Below are 21244 nucleotides of genomic sequence, written 5' to 3' on the forward strand. Positions count from 1 at the left end.
TTGAATGTTGCCGAGGGTGATCCCTGGCTTCGGATGGTTGAATTGGGTGTGTACTGGTTAGACGTGTTCCTTCCAGAACACCGTAGACGGAACTAGTCCCCGTGACTACTGAAATCTGTTGGCTGTGGTTAAGTACAAACTCTGCAGAGTCAATTCTTTCCAAATCATCGTATCCATGATCAGTAGTGTATACATTATATCCATATCTATCCATGTGAAAAACTTGTCCCCGGTGAACAAGCTCAAGTGGTAAAATCTCAGGTTTTATTGTTATTCCAGTGGATGGACAAGCTTTATTTTGTGTCTCATGCTTGTGATAATTTATGTCTCCGAGCTGTTGTAATAATGAAATGTGATATAAGCCCTTTAGGTGACGTCGCGCAGACGTCCGACTGTGGCGTGTACTCGTTTCTCACTTTCGATATAAGCCCTTTATGTGATGTCGCTCAGACGTCCGACTGCGGCATGCACTGCCTTTACTTTCTGTTATAAGCCCTTTTTGTGGTGTCGCCCCGACGCCCGACTGTGGCATTATCATTCCGCATTTTCCGCTCGAGGAGTCTTTCAGACACTCGTTTGGCACCTGTATTATTATTCCGCATTTTCCGCTCGAGGAGTCTTTCAGACACTCGTTTGGCACCTGCATTATTATTCCGCATTTTCCGCTCGAGGAGTCTTTCAGACACTCGTTTGGCACCTGTATTATTATTCCGCATTTTCCTCTCGAGGAGTCTTTCAGACACTCGTTTGGCACCCGTATTACTATTCGGCAGTTTCCGCTCGAGGCGTCATTCAGACCCTCGCTTGGCACCCAGTATTTATTATCTCTATGTCTGATCGCACTGGTTAACTTATTCATGTGTTTCATGTTTGCATTTGTTATACCTTATGTCCGAACTGTCTTGCGAGTACTTTCATAGTACTCACCTGGCTTGTCGATTTGGCCAGATGTTGACGAAGGCGATCTCTTGGATGAAGAGTTTGATAGCGCGTCCGATGCCTAGAGGAGTCCCAGTCAGTCCTGCGCGATCCCGGTTTCTGGTCACTTGTATTGTATACGCTTCCACCACCCGCAATAAGTCTTCTCGAGTCTCACTCCGACGCTCGAAGAGCTGTAGTCTTCTGGAGACATATCACTCGCCTCGCGGTGATATCTCCACCATCGTCATTATCGTGAGTTAGTAGTCTGCCACCCTATCCACCGTATTGTTTTATCGACGTGCATGTAATAAATTGTTGGGCAGTCTCTGCTCAACTTTGTATTATATTTAGTACTCCTGGTATTTTTTTCTTCTGTGACCAATGTATTGTCTATCAGTGAGAAGGAATTCTTCCTCGCTGGTCCGTAACAGGGATTGGTTTCTCAATAATTATTTTATTGAAAAACCGGTCGTGACAAGCTTGGTATCAGAGCCAGGCTGACTGTAGGAAGCCACTAGATGGCTGGCAACAGCTGTGAGAATCGAGTGTTCACCAACGTGCCCGAGGGGTTTGTCAAGCTCCTCGTCTCCATCACCAAGCTCGCGATCGGGCCAGCAGCTCGCCCGGAGTTCACCCTCTATCAGCACAAGCTCAGTGACGACGTGTCTATGCACCAGGCTGTGGTGCAGTTCAAGGGAGGACGTTCAGCTGCACGCCACTTCCGTTTTGTGGGAAGGGCCATGCCTACGGAGAGGCATGCCATGCAGATGGCTGCCCGGGAGGCGATAGCTCGCCTTCGGGACATCCTTCCTACGATGAAGACTCGTCGCTACCGCTACCTCCCATGCCATGTGCCTTACACCAGCCACTATGCGTTCGCCTGCCATCGGGGAGAGCGAGATGAAGCCATCGAGATGGTTGTGGAGTATCTCAAGGCCCTGGAGGAGTCTTTCGACAACCTCGTAGATGATCTTGTGGCTGCCCGCATGGACTTAGTCCGGGGCGGTCCTAGCAGCAGGAAGGAGCTTCTCCACACGGCGCCGCCTCTGACATTCGTCTCGTCTTCAGCCTCGTATGCACCGGCCGTTTTGGCCACTGCTCGCCGTCTGCCTACCACTGAGGAGTTCGACCGAGTCATCGCTCCTACTCCAGTCAGAGCCGCACCGCCTGCCGCACGCGCTCTACCGCAAGTCGCCCCCGCACCATCACCGCAGCGCAGCGTCGCACGCCAGGAGCCAGCTAGAGAGGAGGAGGTTGATTCTCCTGGACCGCTGAGCCTTGCCCTCGGCAAGGGGAAGGAGATCTTCACCATCTCCGACTGAGAGCACCGAGTAGCCGCGTGTTATGCCTGCTTGTTTGATGTGTTGTTTTTATCTGTACGCTAGTTTGTGTTGGTGTGTTTGCTGCCTTCCGGAGTAGTACGCTAGTTTTTAATAACATGTCAGGATTGTGTACGCACAACCTGAGTGCTGTATCTTGTGTTTGCTTTCGCATGTAAGATTTGTGTTAAGCACTTCTTCTGCGTGAAAATCATTTCTGTTTCTTGAAAACCTTGAAGCCTTTTTGATTATTGCCTTTGCAAGGGTTTTCCTACGCTACACGGTTTTTCTCATGGGTTTTGCAAATGATACCCCAGACTGGAAAAATGTCTCGCCCTTGGACTCGCTCTATGCCCAATCAGCCAGAAGAGGTTTACGGAACACAGACCAGCAACAATTTCACTCAGGGTCAGTCCAGCCAACAGGACAGCGAAGCGGCACTATCTCAAGTATGCCGTCTCTTCGAGCAAAGCCAGCAACAGCACCAGGAGATGATGAACCATGTCATCAATATGGGAAACCACCGTGAACCCTATCAACCACATTCCAAGTTATCTGAGTTACAGAAGACTCGCCCCTCAACTTTTGCTCACACCGACAGGCCACTGGAAGCCGACGATTGGCTTCGCGAGATTGAAAGGAAACTGATTATCGCTCAATGCTCAGATCATGAGAAGGTGCTTTATGCACCACACTACCTTACTGGAGCAGCCGCAGCATGGTGGGAAAACTTCCTACACATGCACCCCAGGGAACACAACATCACCTGGGAAGAATTCAAGGAAGGCTTCCGTGGGGCACACATTCCCAGGAGCATCCTAAAGATCAAGAAGAGAGAGTTTGATGACCTGAAGCAAAGAGGCATGACCGTCACAGAATACAACGGCCAGTTTACCCAACTGTCTCGTTATGCCTACGACGAGCACATGACAGAAAACAAGAAGATGGAAAAATTCCTGGACGGCCTGGCACCAGCATTAAGATGCCAACTGATTGTACACACCTTTCCGGATTTTAAGACGCTGGTGGACAAGGCCATCACCCTGGAGAATGAGCGCCGTAGTCTGGAAGATATCCGCAAGCGGAAGAGGGACAAGACGACTCTTGCCCGCAGCAACCGAGGCAAGACTGAGGTCCCAAGGACAGACACGAGGAGATCCACGACTACTGAGCCAAGACCCATTGGACAATTTCATGCCAGAGACAAGGAGTTCACATACCGTCCAGGGGTCACCTGCTATGCTTGTGGTCAACAAGGGCATTATGCTAAACAGTGCCCGAAGCCAAGAGACTCGGCACCCAAGCCGAACAATGGTGGAAACAATCCAGCCCCCAAGTGCAACAACTTCAATCCCAGCAACAACCACAGGAAGGGTCACTTGAACCATGTGACCAGGGAAGAAGCGCAGAATGCCCCAGACATCGTGCTCGGTACGTTCCCTGTCAACACAGTACCTGCCACGGTTTTGTTTGATTCTGGAGCTTCCCATTCGTTCATTTCGAAGAGTTTTGTTTCGCAACATGGTTTTCCGATAATCCCCTTGGAAAAATCTATGATCATCAAGTCCCCCGGGAATAAGCAAATTGCTCAGGGTTACTGCGAAGGAGTGGTCATTGAGTTCGAAGGACTACCATTCCACGCGAATCTCATCGTGTTGGAAAGTAAAGGACTGGATGTCATTTTAGGAATGGACTGGTTGACCACCAACAAAGGATTCATCGACTGTTTCAATCGGACAGTGATTCTCACTCACCATCACGGCAAGACTATAAGAGTTTCCGCTCAAGAAAGGCCACGATCACAGAAACCAAAACTGAACAAGATGGACATCGCAGAATTAAGAAAAGTGCCAGTGGTATGCGAGTTCCCTGATGTGTTCCCGGAAGAACTACCAGGCATGCCACCAGACCGAGAGATCGAATTCAGCATCGAACTAGCACCTGGCACCGCTCCCATTTATAGGAAGCCATATAGAATGGCACCCTCAGAATTGGTGGAGTTAAAGAAGCAGATAAAAGAACTATTGGACAAGGGATTTATTTGAGCCAGCTCCTCACCTTGGGGTTCGCCTATGTTGTTCGCCAAAAAAAAGGATGGGACTTTAAGGCTGTGCATAGACTATCGAGCCCTCAATATGGTCACCATCAAAAACAAATATCCGATGCCACGAATAAATGATTTGTTTGACCAGCTCGCACAGGCCAAGGTATTCTCAAAAATTGATTTGCGATCGGGATATCACCAATTGAAGGTACGGACGGAAGATGTTCCCAAGACAGCTTTCACTTCCAGATATGGGTTATACGAGTTTACGGTGATGCCGTTTGGACTAACAAACGCCCCCGCATATTTCGTCCACCTCATGAACAAAGTATTCATGAAATTCATGGACAAATTTGTGGTGGTATTCATTGACGACATTCTGGTTTACTCAAGGACACCAGAAGAACATGCTGAGCACCTCAGAATTGTTTTGGGAGAATTGAGGAAACATCAGTTGTACGCCAAATTTAGCAAATGCGAATTTTGGCTAAGAAAAGTTGGTTTCTTGGGCCATATATTGAACCAAGAAGGCGTGGCCGTAGACCCAGAAAAGGTCAAGGCCATACTGGACTGGAAGCCACCCGCGAATGTTACAGATGTACGGAGTTTCTTAGGAATGGCCGGATATTACAGGAGATTTATTGAAGGATTCTCCACTGTGGCAAAACCTATAACACAGTTACTCAAGAAGGACAAGAAATTCGTATGGACGGAAGCATGTGAGCAGAGCTTCCAAGAACTCAAGAAGAAGCTAACAACCGCACCAGTCTTAACCGTACCAGACATACACAAGAGCTTTGAGGTGTATTGTGACGCGTCCCGAAAAGGTCTCGGATGTGTGCTAATGCAGGATGGCAAAGTTGTCGCATATGCCTCCAGACAGCTGCGAAAACATGAGGAAAATGACCCAACACATGACTTGGAACTAGCAGCAGTTATACATGCACTCAAGGAGTGGAGGCACTTTCTGTTGGGAAATCGCTGTGAAATATATACAGACCATAAGAGCCTCAAATATATTTTCACACAGCCAGAGCTGAATGTACGCCAACGACGCTGGTTGGAACTGGTCAAGGACTATGACGTCGGTATTCACTACCACCCAGGGTAGGCAAATGTAGTGGCCGATGCCCTTAGTCGAAACCCCAGCCCGGACAGTGACGGTCAGCAAAGTTTGAGGCCTGAGTTTCAGCGAGAGTTCACTCGGCTCAACATGATGTTAGTCTCTGAGGGCACCATATCGAACCTGGAGATACAACCCACCCTAGTGGAACAAATCAAGAAGGCCCAACAGGGACACCCCAGTATCGAAGGCATAAAGAAGAAAATGAACCGTAGTAAGACTTCAGAATTCGTCACGGACAGTGAAGGAACATTATGGTACCGGGACAGGCTTTGCGTACCTAACATTGAGGAACTCAAGCAACAGATCTTGACGGAAAGCCACACCGCCCCATACTCGATCCATCCTGGAGGGACCAAAATGTACAAGGACATCCAGGAAAGATTTTGGTGGCACGGTATGAAAAGAGATATAGCCACATTCATTCCTTGTTGCGATTCATGTCAGCGCATCAAGGCCGAGCACCAAAAGCCAGCAGGGCTACTCCAGCCTAACAGGATACCGGAGTGGAAATGGGATGAAATCGGAATGGACTTCATTGTCGGATTACCCCGATCGCAACGCGGAAATGACGCCATATGGGTCATCACAGACCGACTAACCAAGGTTGCACACTTCATTCCCGTGAAGACTACCTACTCCACACAAAGACTGGCAAAACTCTATCTCTCCCGTATAGTTTGCTTGCACGGAGTCCCAAAGACTATAATATCTGACCGAGGCACCCAATTCGTCTCCAAATTTTGGGAACACCTACAACAAGCTCTGGGCACACAACTGGCTTTCAGTACAGCATACCACCCTCAGACAGATGGACAAACAGAGCGTGTAAACAAAATCCTAGAGGATATGCTAAGAGCCTGTGTACTCACCTATGGATCCAGTTGGGAAGAGAGTTTGCCCTATGCCGAATTTGCGTACAACAACAGTTACCAAGCCAGCTTGCAAATGGCACCCTTTGAAGCATTGTACGGACGGAGGTGTCGTACCCCATTGAATTGGTCAGAAACAGGTGACAGCCGTATCTTCGGCCCAGATATGCTTAAGGAGGCCGAGGAAAAAGTTAAACAAATCAGGGACAGACTCAAGACAGCACAGAGCCGACAAAAGAACTACTATGATCAGAAGCATCGTGAGGTCAGCTTTGAACCTGGTGATTCCGTATACCTCCGAGTATCTCCTATGAGGGGTCTGCAACGGTTATAAAATAAAGGGGAAACTAGCCCCAAGATTTATTGGACCATTTTGTGTGAAGGCACGAAGAGGCACGGTAGCCTACCAGCTAGACCTACCCAAGGAGCTGTCAGACGTCCATGACGTATTCCACGTCTCGCAGTTGAGGAAATGTGTAAGCAACCCAGAAATACATGTACCTCATGAGGACACTGATATACAACCAGATCTCACCTACAGAGAAAGGCCAGTAAAGATTTTAGAAGAGTCTGAACGGAGGACCCGTCAGAAAACGACAAAGTTTTTCAGGGTTCAGTGGAGCAACCACACTGAGGATGAAGCTACATGGGAAAGGGAGGATTTCCTTCGAGTAGAGTATCCATATCTATTTGAGGATCAGCAGAAATCTCGAGGACGAGATTTTTCCTAAGGGGGTAGGTGTTGTTGCACCCAAGTTTTTATTTGGATTTTTTTTAAAGATTTTATTTGACTTGAGGGGAGTGATTTAAAAAAATTTCTTCAAGAGAACTCTCCCTCTCATATATTTTCTTTATGGCAAAATTTTTATTTGGATTCACCCAAGATCTGCCTTTGACCTTGGGAGTTCTTGCTCTTCATTTGGACTCAAGACAAATTGTTTTTTTTTCATTTGGGAAAAGAACTTTTGAAAACCTTTTTCTGAATTTGCAATATGGCTTTTGGAAGGTACTTTGCCACTTTTAACTATTCCTTCTTGCCATGGCATAAGTGCAAATCCTCTCTCCTAAACACTCCCTCACCTCTGGATCATGATTTACATCAAATCCAGCAAGTTGAACCTCCCCATGTATTTATTTTCCATTCAAATTCTATTCAAATATTTTCTGCCTTCTATTCTACCTCTTGGAGATTTACAAAGGAACTCCATTTTCTGTTTGGACTTTTACCCTCAACCTAGAACCATGAAGATCCACTGGTCTCCAGTTCAAAATTTTCAAACTACATCAGCTGCAAGTTTGGACCAGATTTGGCAAATTTGGTGAAATTCATTCAAAACCTTCTCCAAAAATTCCAAATAAATTCATGCAGCCCCTGGGTGCTTTGAGTGGTCATCTCACCAAGTTACAGCTCCAGCAAAATTTACCTCTTTACCAAAACCTGCTGTCGAACACCTGCAATGCATGGTCACTGTCAAGTTTCAGTAACTTCAGAGTTTCAGTTCAGTGCTTGCTGTCGTTTTCTTCAGAAACGGGCATCGATCTCGCCAGTACCGCCGCGTCGCCTTGCTCCTCGTCCTCGCCCACTTGTTCCTGCACCGCACGAGCGCCTGGCACCTTGCGGGCGTCGGCGACGGGCAGCAGGAGGTGCGCCGCCCCATGACCGACGCCGGCAGCGGCTTTGCGGACGCCAGCGGGAGACACGGCGCCGACGACTCCACCCAGCGCCGCCCAAACCACCGGAGCCCGCCGCGTGGCCGTCCACTCCCCCGAATGCGCTGCCGCTCTCGTCGTGAACCGTAGGGCGCGGAGCGCGCTCTTTGCCGCCGTTGAGCCCGTGCGGTCACCTCACCGTGGGCAGACGCCATTACGCCAGGGCCAGCTCCGTTTAGCTGCAAAACGAGTCCCGTAACATCCACCGATGCTGCCCGACCGCTCAAACCCTCTGCCAACCCACTGCTCCGCCGTAATCGCTCGCCGGAGATTCTCCGTTCACGGCCACCCCGTCGATCTGCCTATAAATAGAGGTCCCGAGCTTCAACTCGAGCACCCACCAGCCCTGCACTTCCTCTAGAGCACGCCTAGCCACTGGAAGAGCCCCGAGGAGGTCTCCTTCCTCGACTCCGGCCGCCGCGACCCGCCACGGGATCCAGCCCGATTCGCCCCCGAGTGTGCTCCGCAGCCTCCATTCTCTTGCCAGTAACTTCACCATGCATCTCTCGTTCTGACCCGCACTTCAATTTGAAGCTTGCAGCCCTCCACCGGAGTTCCCCATCCTCACCCGAGCCGCCGTCCGCCGGAGATAGTGTCGCCGTCGACGTGGTGCTCCCCGTTGGACGAGTCCACCACCCACCGACGCGGAAGAAGACACCGAAGCTCTTGGTACCCTCCGTTTCTCCTAACTCGCCGTGGTTCGACGCCGGCGTCCACCGCCGTCTTCGGGCGCCGGCGAGCCTTTTCAAACCTGACATGCGGGCCCCGCGTGTCAGCCTCTGTTCTATTTCCCCGAACCGTTTTCTGTTGACGCCTTCGGGAAAAATACGTCTTCTCTCTTGCGCTTGCGCATTTCCAAACGAACCGTTTTCTGTTTTCTCAGTTAAAACCCTGGAACTTTTCTGTTTCATTACAGAAAGGTCCCTGCACAGAAACCTTTATAACTTTTTAATTAGAAGGTATTTTTGAGTGATTCTTTTTCTGACATTCTTAAAATTTTGTCTAGTGTTTTATGGGATTTATTTGGGAAATATTTGGCAAAGTTTCTGTGCATGTGTTGGTTTTCACGTTAGTACCCGTTTCGTGATTGCCGTAGGTTCCGGGAGAGGTGACGGAGCCGCGAACTTCGCCGAGCTAGATTCCGACTTCTCCGAACCAGGCAAGCATGTTGGGACATTTGATATGGCAGAAGTTTTGCATGTTCATGTGAAAGTTTGTGTGTGGCATATGAGTGTCGGTAAATATCTCGTTGCTCGTAAGGCAACGACCCGGTTGTTCCGAAGTTGCGATGACCTCTGATGAGAGGTGGCCTAATCATGTAGTGACATGAAGGGCTGCAAGGTGGTACTGTTGTAGCATGCCAGCCTTGCGTCATCCGACTTTCTTCGACGTTAACATGGTTGGAGCCACGTTATCGATCTTTTCCCGCATGTTCCAAAGTTGCGATGACCTCTGATGAGAGGTGGCCTAATCATGTGGTGACATGAAGGGCAGCAAGGTGGTACTGTTGTAGCATGCCAGCCTTGTGTCATCCGACTTTTCCGACGTTAACATGGTTGGAGCCGTGTTATCGTCCCTTCCCCTTTCCGTGCTACCACATGTCTCATTGCCAGGATACGGTTTAGTAAGTTGGTAACCTCTTTCCGTGTACACACCAAACAGAGAGGCCGGGATGATGGTACCTTGGCCCAGGATTAAAGCCAGTCATTCGGTCAGGGGGCATGGGTGTTTCCGGTTGGGACCGAGAGGGGGGGCACCCCCTTATAGCACGCGTATAGAAATTTGATCCCATGCTACGTGAGGTTGTAGCCTCCCCGACTCAAGGTTTTTCTTGAATGTTGCCGAGGGTGATCCCTGGCTTCGAATGGTTGAATTGGGTGTGTACTGGTTAGACGTGTTCCTTCCAGAACACCGTAGACGGAACTAGTCCCCGTGACTACTGAAATCCGTTGGCTGTGGTTAAGTACAAACTCTGCAGAGTCAATTCTTTCCAAATCATCGTATCCATGATCAGTAGTGTATACATTATATCCATATCTATCCATGTGAAAAACTTGTCCCCGGTGAACAAGCTCAAGTGGTAAAATCTCAGGTTTTATTGTTATTCCAGTGGATGGACAAGCTTTATTTTGTGTCTCATGCTTGTGATAATTTATGTCTCCGAGCTGTTGTAATAATGAAATGTGATATAAGCCCTTTAGGTGACGTCGCGCAGACGTCCGACTGTGGCGTGTACTCGTTTCTCACTTTCGATATAAGCCCTTTATGTGATGTCGCTCAGACGTTCGACTACGGCATGCACTGCCTTTACTTTCTGTTATAAGCCCTTTATGTGGTGTCGCCCCGACGCCCGACTGTGGCATTATCATTCCGCATTTTCCGCTCGAGGAGTCTTTCAGACACTCGTTTGGCACCTGTATTATTATTCCGCATTTTCCGCTCGAGGAGTCTTTCAGACACTCGTTTGGCACCTGCATTATTATTCCGCAGTTTCCGCTCGAGGAGTCTTTCAGACACTCGTTTGGCACCTGTATTATTATTCCGCATTTTCCTCTCGAGGAGTCTTTCAGACACTCGTTTGGCACCCGTATTACTATTCGGCAGTTTCCGCTCGAGGCGTCATTCAGACCCTCGCTTGGCACCCAGTATTTATTATCTCTATGTCTGATCGCACTGGTTAACTTATTCATGTGTTTCATGTTTGCATTTGTTATACCTTATGTCCGAACTGTCTTGCGAGTACTTTCATAGTACTCACCTGGCTTGTCGATTTGGCCAGATGTTGACGAAGGCGATCTCTTGGATGAACAATTTGATAGCGCGTCCGATGACTAGAGGAGTCCCAGTCAGTCCTGCGCGATCCCGGTTTTTGGTCACTTGTATTGTATACGCTTCCACCACCCGCAATAAGTCTTCTCGAGTCTCACTCCGACGCTCGAAGGGCTGTAGTCTTCTGGAGACATATCACTCGCCTCGCGGTGATATCTCCACCATCGTCATTATCGTGAGTTAGTAGTCTGCCACCCTATCCACCGTATTGTTTTATCGGCGTGCATGTAATAAATTGTTGGGCAGTCTCTGCTCAACTTTGTATTATATTTAGTACTCCTGGTATTTTTTTCTTCTGTGACCAATGTATTGTCTATCAGTGAGAAGGAATTCTTCCTCGCTGGTCCGTAACAGGGATTGGTTTCTCAATAATTATTTTATTGAAAAACCGGTCGTGACACCAATTTACCTCAAGGTTCTGGAAGAAGTTCCAAGAGGCCATGGGGACCAAGTTGTCCTTCAACACTGCTTTCCATCCACAGACCGGAGGTCAAACGGAACAAGTGAATCAGATACTCGAAGACATGCTCCGAGCCTGTGTCTTAGCATATGGAGCTAAGTGGGAAGATTGCCTACCCTTCGCCAAGTTCTCCTACAACAACAGCTACCAGTCCAGTCTTCACATGGCACCGTTTGAGGTGCTATATGGATGGAAATGCCGCACTCTCCTCAATTGGTCCAAGACTGGAGAAGGACTAGTCTTTGGGCCTGATATCCTCCGTGGAGCAGAAGAGCAAGTCCAACTTGTCAGAGATCGTTTGAAGACTACCAGGTCAAGACACAAGAGCTACGCTGACTCACGTCGTCGAGACATGACCTTCCAAGTTGGAGACCATGTCTATCTCCGGGTCACGCCTCTCAAGGGAACCCAGCGCTTCCATGTCAAAGGAAAGCTCGCACCAAGATACATCGGCCCCTTCAAGATCACTGAATGGCGAGGAGAAGTGGCTTACCAGTTGGAACTGCCACCTGAACTATCCAATCTGCACAACGTATTCCATGTGTCACAACTCCGGAAGTGTCTCCAAGTTTCGGACAAGCCTGATCTTTACAAGGACGTCGATCACCAAGCCATTGACCTTGAGCCTAATTTGCCCTACCGTGAGACGCCCATCTGTATTTTGGACGAGGCTGAACGACGCACTCGAAGCCGCACCACCAAGTACTTCAAAGTCCAGTGGAGCAACCACACTGAAGCAGAAGCAACCTGGGAACGTGAAGACTACCTTAGATTCGAGTTTCTGGATCTCTTTTAAAGCCTGATTTAGGAATCTCGGGGACGAGATTCTTGTAAGGGGGTAGGACAGTCACACCCTGCATTTTGTAACATGTCATTTGCATTAATAAAGGATGAAAATTTGGACCAACAAAAACTTTTGCATTATTTGGCTTTTATTTTGGAGTTGGTTTTCTCGGTGTGGTTTTCCAAGTGCTCTCAAAAGTCAACTACTCCACCTTATATAATTCATCTCCCTGCCCCCAAACTTCTGCCCAATGATCATGCCATGTTTATAGTGCAATATATTATTTTCATACAAAACTAATTTGGCCAAATAGTATTTTCAAAAATTAGTTTTCCAAAAAACCCTGAATTGAGGTTTGCACTACAAGTACTTGACTTGGGGTATGAAAAATATTTCAAAGAGTATATTTGAAACCTATTAGATATAGGACTCCCATAAAACACAAAAATATAATTTTAAAAGTAATTTGCCCATTTTATTTAAAGGCTTTTTCTTTAGGCCAAAAATGGTCTTTAATAGGTTAAAATTATTTAAAAGCTTCAAAAATATTTGGGCAAAATCAGGGAGACTCAGTGGACATATATTTTCCATATATAAGAGTTTCAACACATGGTCATGGACAAAACCTCCCAAAACCATTACTGCCCATTTCAAGGATTTGAAATATTTCTACAGGAAATATTTTCATAAAAATCCAAGGAATATCCAGCAAGTCACAAATGCATATTGTGACCAGCTTGCAAAGCCTCATCTCAATTAAGGTCAGTTTGGTTCACCAAAATGCCCCAAAAACCTCTCTGACCAGAATCAAATTTGAACAACTTTGTACTACCAACTTTCTCTCCTTGACCCCAACTTTTGTGATCATGTTCACATGACCAAATGAGGCCACTACACTAAGTGGTGCATCAAGGAGAAGGGATTTGCTCAACTAGATCTGCACAAGTTCATTTCTGCTAATTTCTAGGGTTTACAAAAGTTGCATTGGCAACTTTGCCCAAATGAGCTCAAAATTGGTGGAAGGCCCTAATTATATGTGACATTTCACCCTGTGAAGTCTCATGACAAATGGAAATCATCTACTTGCCCAAACCAGCATCAAACACCTTCTGCCACTTTACGAAAATCCCATATTTGGCCTCTTCCACTAATCTCCGTAGGCTCAACTTTCTACCAAGACCCCTCCTAGTCCCCCCTCTAGCACCTGTGTGCTTTTCTGCCCGAGGAATCAATGAGGAAGGGGGAGAACCCCATTTTTCTTCTCTGGACAGTGGATTCCTCTCTCTCTCTCAGCCTCCTTCTCTCCCCTCAGCTTTCCAGAGCATCCAAGGCTCTCCCCAGCCTTTGCCCATGCCCCCTACAGCTGGCAGATGCAAGTGGACGCGCGCGGACGCGGAAAAGCCACGGATGCCGGCCAAAGTCACGCTCTGGAGCGCCTGGCAGGGCACCCGACCGTTGACTCCGCGTCCCCCGACCACCTCGAGCCTCCCCCGCACGCCAGTCGATGCCCCTCGACGTCCGCTCCACACCAGCAGGCCGCCCACTTGCTCCCGCGCCCTCCTCTCTCTCCTGCAGCTCGCGCTAGAGTGCTACCCCGCTCGGCCAATGCTCGCACCGCCCCTGTGGCCCGCCCGCAGCCCTTCATTCCCTCTCTAATGGCCACCCGAGCCGATCCCGCGGGCACCCGTAGGCCGCGCCTACGGTGGACCTCGGCCAGCCTATATAAGGCGACCCCGAGCCTCTCTCTCACTCCCTGTCGCTCCCCCACACTCCTAGTAAACCTCCCGCACCACCCATTTGTCTCCAGAGCCGCTCGGGCTCGAGATCGAGCTCGATCTCCGCCGCCTCGGCTCGTCGGCGTTCGCGCGTACAGGCCTCCTCCGCCCCCGTTCTCTCTCGATCTGGAACCGCGCGACATCACTGACCCTTCCCCTCTCTTCCCCCACTCTTTTTGCAGCCGAAAACAGCCGAAACCACTGACTCCCGAAGCACCTCAGCCACGTGACCTCGTCGCCGGCGAACCAGGCTGCTCCGGCGACCACCTCCACCACCACCCGAACGGCGACATCCCCCTGAGTCCAACGGTGCCACCCGCTCGACCTGCCGTGCCCTGTAGCGTCACCGGTGAGCTCACCGACCCCTCTGGTCGCAAGGTTGGAGATGACAGGCAGGCCTCGCCTGTCATTCTTACCTCTCCCTCGCCCCTCTCTCTCGCTGACGCCCGGGCCCCGCCCGTCAGCTTTGAAAACCTGGCGCGCGTGCGCGCCGGCTTGCCTCGGCTAGATCCCCTCCGGGCCTGCTGCGCTGTGGCCTTTCTGGCCCAGTGGCATAGTACCCTCTTGCTTTTTCTTTTCTATGGAAGCTTGCAAAAATTCCACAGGATTAAATAAATATCCAAATGCAATAATTCCAGCTCCTAAATTCTTTTAAAAATCTCACCTATTTAATGGTGTAACTTTCATACATGCCCAACCAACTATTATGTGCTGTTCAAATTTAAATTCAAATTCGAGCAATTAAATCCTTGTTTGAAAATCCATTGCTCTGTCCCTATAGCTCCAAATCCAAAAATAAGAATTTTGCCCTTCTTAGTTTTAACCCTAGTATTTAACAAAAATGAGTTGACATTTTTCTGAGCACTTTGTTTTATTGTTTTATTATTGCCTTATTTTTCTCGTTGTTATTTTGCGATGATAGATTGCGTTGCTGACGAAGGAGTTGGACCAGAAAACTTTGAAGACCTAGAAGACTTTGCTGAGCTAGGCAAGCAACCCTTTGACCATGTCTATGAAACCCTTTTTATGCATGACATATAGCACCATATTGTTGTTGCAACGGAATCATGATGAGGTGGTAACCACTTTGATGGTTTGCCTCCGTTACATCCTTGTTAATACTTGCATTGTGCATGACCCTACCTTCTTATGAGGGTTATGCCGGTGGGAGTAGCTAGGACACTAAGTAGAGCTACGCAAAAAGGGGATGGGTATATGCATGGTGATGGAAGCAAGATTGTTTTCAAAAACTTTTCGAAAACCCCATCGGGTGCCAATTATGCCCGAGGGAGATAATGAGTTGGGTAACCACTTTATGACAAAGTGGTGTACCGAGGCAAGTGTGTGTGTTGTTTTCAAAACGAATTGGTTTAAGTTGCGACCGTTATTCCAAACTTACATGTGAAACCACTCTACCCTTATATGGGAAAGGGCATTATTGATTACCTAGGACGATACTAGCTTGGAGCCCGCATTACTAGTGACGGGTGAGTCACTGTTGTGCTCTCTCGGGATGGGGTCGTGCCAGGTAGGGCGGCCATGACTGTTTTTACAGGGCACCGGACACACCGTTGGTACCCCGTGCTTGTGGTATGTGATGAATATGGGAGCATGGCTCCAAAATCTTAAGATGAGAAATGTTGGGCTCGGGGTTTGCTACCAATCGAGTGGACTCTATGTTAGTGTCGTCTAGGGAAAGATAGTGATCGGGTGCTTACCCCGGGTACTTGAGGTACCGCGGGTCGTGGATGACACGGAAGTTCCCCGGATCTTGTGGGTAAAGTGTGCAACCTCTGCAGAGTCTAAACTTTTTGAATAGCCGTGTCCACGGTCAAGGACAGTTGGGTAACCGCTCTTGGGCTTCGTCGACTTGTTACGAACCAGTGTGGGTTGAAGCCCACTCCATTTATGTTGATATCTGTAACCAGACCCTATGGTTACTTGAATTCATATGATGCATGTTTTACCAGTTGTTGACATAGCACAATAAAATTGGCTTTCTGCAAAAATTTACCTATGTCATGCATTTGTTGTAACTTAAGCCAAAACATGGGTTGCTTGCTATTACATTCAAAGTACTCATTGGTTTGGCACTTGTTATTTAATTGGCCATGCATGGAAGAGCAGGAGTTCAAAGAAGAGTTCTTTGGAGACGAACATGCGAACTAGGACGTTTCCTAGTCAGAATGCCTGTAGGGTTAAGGCAGATGGCATGGGTTCTACTTATCGACGAAGATTTCCGCTGCTTAAGTTTATTTGGTACTCAGCCCTCGTGGCTTTACCTATGTAAGACTTGACCATAATGGTCATAATTTATGTAAGACGGTATGTATGGATGTAAGACTCTTGTTATTCAGCTTCTGTGTGTTCAGTGAGCATTGATCTCTAGGATCGCTGTACACGTGCATTCGGTGATCACGACATATGAGTCGGGGTCCCCACAGAATGGTTCAAACTCCTGGAACCTTCCGATGAGTGGACCAATTTTTTAATTTGTTTTCTACACAAACACGAATCCGACCCGAGTTCATGTTTCTTCATGAACAGGATATTGGACAACCTTTTTGAAGGAATTTCTTTCTAGCGTATTATCCGTTGTTCTTAAACACGTGCCCATAAAATTTTAATTTTTTTCCAAGGTAATTTTCACCATCACGCTGGTGTCAAACCAGCGCGAGAACGTTGCTCCACGGCTACTGACATGCGCTAGACACGTCGTCGCTTTGTTTGGCTGAGCTCAACCTCTTCAAATCATCATCTCAACGAGCCGAACAAGAGTTCCGCATCGCGAAGGATAAATCATCACCAACGTCGTCGCCCCACAGATTACACGGAGCGGGCACACCAGCATCGCCGCACGATCACTTCATCAAACCGGTATTGACCGTGTCACAAGTTACGACCTGCGTCGGCATGGCCGCGCTATTGCTTCTTCAAGCCGATGCCCATCACGCCGAACTGCTTCAACACCTCGGCAGGCATGGCAGCTGCAATGTCTCCTTACCGACCTGCTCCGTCACCTTGGCTGGACCAGGGGCTTCATCATCTCTTCATCAACCTACTCCGGGGAGTTCGACATCACCAGCTGACCAACTTCGTCACCTCAGATATACGAGGGGCTTTTGCCTCACAATGTCGACCATGTTACGTCGCCACTTCGTTAAGCCGAGCTCTCCGCTCGGTCTCCTCGGGCTTGGGGGCTGGTACCTCGGCCAGGTCGTGGACTATTTCTTCATCCCGCCACAAGCCTGGACCTCTTCATCAACGATCAAAAGCGGCGGTGGCCCTGTGCGCCGTTGAAAGGCGAGAAGAGGTGTCTAGAGGGGGGTGAATAGACTCTTAACAAAGAAAAGTTACAGTTTTTCTTTTCTTCAAGTTAAGGTAGAGTTTTAGCACAAGTTTAAACATGCACAATAAATTCAAGCAAGCATGACAAGAGTATATGAGCAGCGGAAAGTAAAGCATGCAAGTTGCAAGAATGTAAAGGGATTGGATTGGAGTGTGCAAACGCAATTGGAGACACGAAGATTTTTCCGTGGTTCCGATAGGTGGTGCTATCGTACATCCACGTTGATGGAGACTTCAACCCATGCAGGGTAACGGTTGCACGAGTCCATGGAGGGATCCACCGACGAAGGGTCCACGAAGAAGCAACCTTGCCTATACCACCATGGCCATCACCCATGAAGGAGTTGCCTCACTAGGGTAGATCTTCACGAAGTAGGTGATCTCCTTGCCCGTACAAACTCCTTGGTTCAACTCCACAATCTTGACGGAGGCTCCCAAGTGACACCTAACCAATCTAGGAGACACCACTCTCCAAAAGGTAATAGATGGTGTGTTGATGATGAACTCATTGCTCTTGTGCTTCAAATTATAGTCTCCCCAACACTCAACTCTCTCTCACAGATTTGGATTTGGTGGAAAGATGATTTGAGTGGAAAGCAAGTTGGAGAAGGCTAGAGATCAAGATTTATGTGGTTGGAATGGAATATCTTGACCTCAACACATGAGTAGGTGGTTCTCTCTCAGAAAATGTATGCTGGAAGTGTAGGCATGTTCTAATGGCTCTTCTCTCACGAATGAAGAGTGGGTGGAGGGTATATATAGCCTCCACACAAAATCTAACCGTTGCACACAATTCACCAAACTCGGCGGGACCAAATCAGAAAACTTGGTCGGATCGATTCAGTTCATAATGTGACCGTTAGGCATTTCGGTGGGACCGATACGATCAACTCGGTCGGACCGATAAGCTAGGGTTATGTAAAACCTCATCTCGGTTTGACCGATTACACAAACTCAGTGAGACAGATTTTGGTAATGGGATAACCAGTGAGTTGGTCAAGCAAACTCGGTGAGACCGATTACAAATCTCGGTAAGACCGATTAGAAATCAGAGAGTTTGCAAGGCCATCTCGGTGAGACCGGGATCCCATCGGTGAGACCGAATTGATTAGGGTTTCCGGCAGTGGCCATATCAAGTGAACTCAGTGGCGCCAGATAGAATATTTCAGTGGGGTTGAGTTTGACTTTTTGGTTTGGGACATATGTGGATATGAGAAAGTGGTTGAGGGCTTTGGAGCATATCACTAAGCACTTTGAGCAAGCAAGCCATTACGCAACACCTCATCCCCTTTTAATAGTATTGGCTTTTCCTATGGAATTAATGTGATCTTGGATCACCTAAAGTAAAATGTAGAGCCTTGAGCTTTTGAACTTGAGCCAATCCTTTGTCCTTAGCATCTTGAAGGGGTTCCACGTCCTCTTGTCCATGCCACTCCATCTGTTGAACTTGTCTGAGATATACTAGATGAAAACATTAGTCCAACAAGAGATATGTTGACATTAATTATCAAAACCACCCAGGTAGCACTTGTGATTTCAATCTCCCCCTTTTTGGTAATTGATGACAACATACATGAAAGCTTTAGATAAAGATATAGAGAATAGCAAGTAAAGCTATGGAAAGACATGTAACATGCATAGGCTCCCCCTACATGTATGCATTCATGTAAATAGAAATGTAAGAGCATGTGAATGCATAAACATGACGGAGCAAGCAATGAGTTACATGTATCCTGGCTATATGCATCAGAGCAAATGATGTGAATATATGAAGTTGTAACTTCATGTTCATGATTCCTTCTTGCAAACAATATGTACAGTAGAAAGAGATCTTCATGCACATGAGTGTGATGCATATACTTACCTTGTGGTCTTGAGCTGAACTAGGAAGAGATGAACCTGAGTAAACAAGGTTAGATAACACAGATACAACTACTTGACAGAGCAGACAAAGGAGCCAGAGGAGTACCAAGACTGGGATGACATGTAGAGAGTGAGTACTAGGTACTCTAGTTTGATATAGACATGTCCCCAAAGATAACATATATGCAATGAATTCAAGGATTTCCTTCCCTAGAAGTCTTTCTCCCCCTGAATCTTATACTAGATAATGGAGAAAATAGGTAAACAAAATCAGAGCAGAACAGATTAGATCACAGAACAATAACACAAACATGTCTTTCCCCTCTTAAAGACATGTGAATTCTCTCCTCTTGAATACCAAGCATATGGGGCCTTTGATGTGATTACCTCTGTCCCCCTGTTGAAGTACTCTCTCCCCCTTTTTAAGTGATTAAGCTTTGATGTGATCTCTATCTCCCCCTTTGACATCAATTTCCATGAAGGGATCTTCTGGAGTGTGAGTCAATAGGTTTGGTCCTTGAGTCACAGCGCAAAGCAGCGTATAGAATATGATGCTGGTAGAGGACAAGAATCATTGAGTGGAGATGGAACAAAAGTGCAGGAACAAGTCGCAAGTTGTCTTCTCTGCAGTGAAACCGGTGACACTGAGTTATATTTTTCGGTTGCACCAAAATGGTTCGGTTTGACCAAAAGTTCGGTGTGTCCGAGTTCAACAGAGAGAGAGATCAATTGTCACCTCAGCTCACTAGGCAAATAAGATCTCACAAAGATTTGCAAGGAATTGGATGCAGGGAATGCAGAACAGAACAGAGAAAAGAAAATCTAGATGAAGTTGTTTTGATTAAAGGAAGGGGAACAAAAATGCAAGTGAAAAATGCAAAAACTCAGAAACACTAGAGAACTTCATCTAGAATTGGGCGGTGACAAAGTAACCTATGTTAGAGTATATTGACTGAGGAGTCAAGTAAGAACACTTGATTATAAGTCATACTCATCGTTTAAGCTCAAAATGGGGTTACCATTTTTCGATTAAGCATTTTGATGTATTCGCATCTTGTTGAGCTGCTTTGACCCATGGCTTGGGGTAAAGCTTCTCTAAGATGGAATATCATACCTTGGGTGGTGGTGTTGATCTTGATCATGTAGTTGAACTTTTGTAGGATGCTCAAGGTTGATGTAGCGCATCATTGGCTTGGAGCACCTCTTATAGTTTGAGTTCATCTACCTACATGGGTTAGTCTTGCAAGGAAGAGCACTTGTGTATCCAACATGACAATCATGAAATTTGATACCAAATGAAATTTGATATATAGAATCTGTCAAAGGATATGGTGAAGGGTTTCATGCTTCCTTGTCTTCAACCACCATGGTGTAGAGACTTGGTGATGTAGAGATTGCTCAAGATGTGAGTGAGTGGCAATCCCATGGATTTAGATTCATCCAAGTACCTACAAGGGTTAGATAGCATGCAAGGGTACAAATGTATCCAAGACATGTGATTTTCATCATAAGAGAAGAATCAAGGATTAGTCATAGGCTCATGACTTGCATGTATCCTCATGGAGTTCCTACTCCAAGTTTGAAGCATCAATGATGTTCAATTCACCTCTCAAACGGCAAAATACGTTCTCATCAAGAGGTTTGGTGAATATATCGGCCAATTGCTTATCGGTACGAACATGCTTAAGATCAATGTCCCCTTTAGCAACATGATCTCAAATGAAATGATGACGAACCTCAATGTGCTTAGTTCGAGAATGTTGCACGGGATTATGAGCAATCTTAATAGCCCTCTCATTGTCAAAAAGTAATGGAACATGTTTCACATAGATACCATAATCTTTAAGAGTTTGGGTCATCCAAAGTAACTGAGCACAACATGAACCGGCGTTAATGTATTCCGCTTCGGCGGTGGATAAGGATACCAAGTTTTGTTTCTTGGAGGACCAAGACACAAGAGATCTACCAAGAAATTGACAAGTACCCGAAGTGGACTTTGTAGCAACCTTGTCACCGGCATAGTCCGAGTCGGAATAGCCCACAAGATCAAAAGAAGACCTCTTAGGATACCAAATCCCAAAAATTGGTGTATGTATTAAGTATCTCACTATCCTTTTCACAGCCTTAAGATGACATTCTTTGTGGCCGCTTGATATCGTGCACACATGCACACACTTAGCATAATATCGGGACGGG

This window comes from Aegilops tauschii, chromosome 4, assembly GCF_002575655.3.
Source record: "Aegilops tauschii subsp. strangulata cultivar AL8/78 chromosome 4, Aet v6.0, whole genome shotgun sequence".
In the NCBI taxonomy this organism is placed as follows: Eukaryota; Viridiplantae; Streptophyta; class Magnoliopsida; order Poales; family Poaceae; genus Aegilops; species Aegilops tauschii.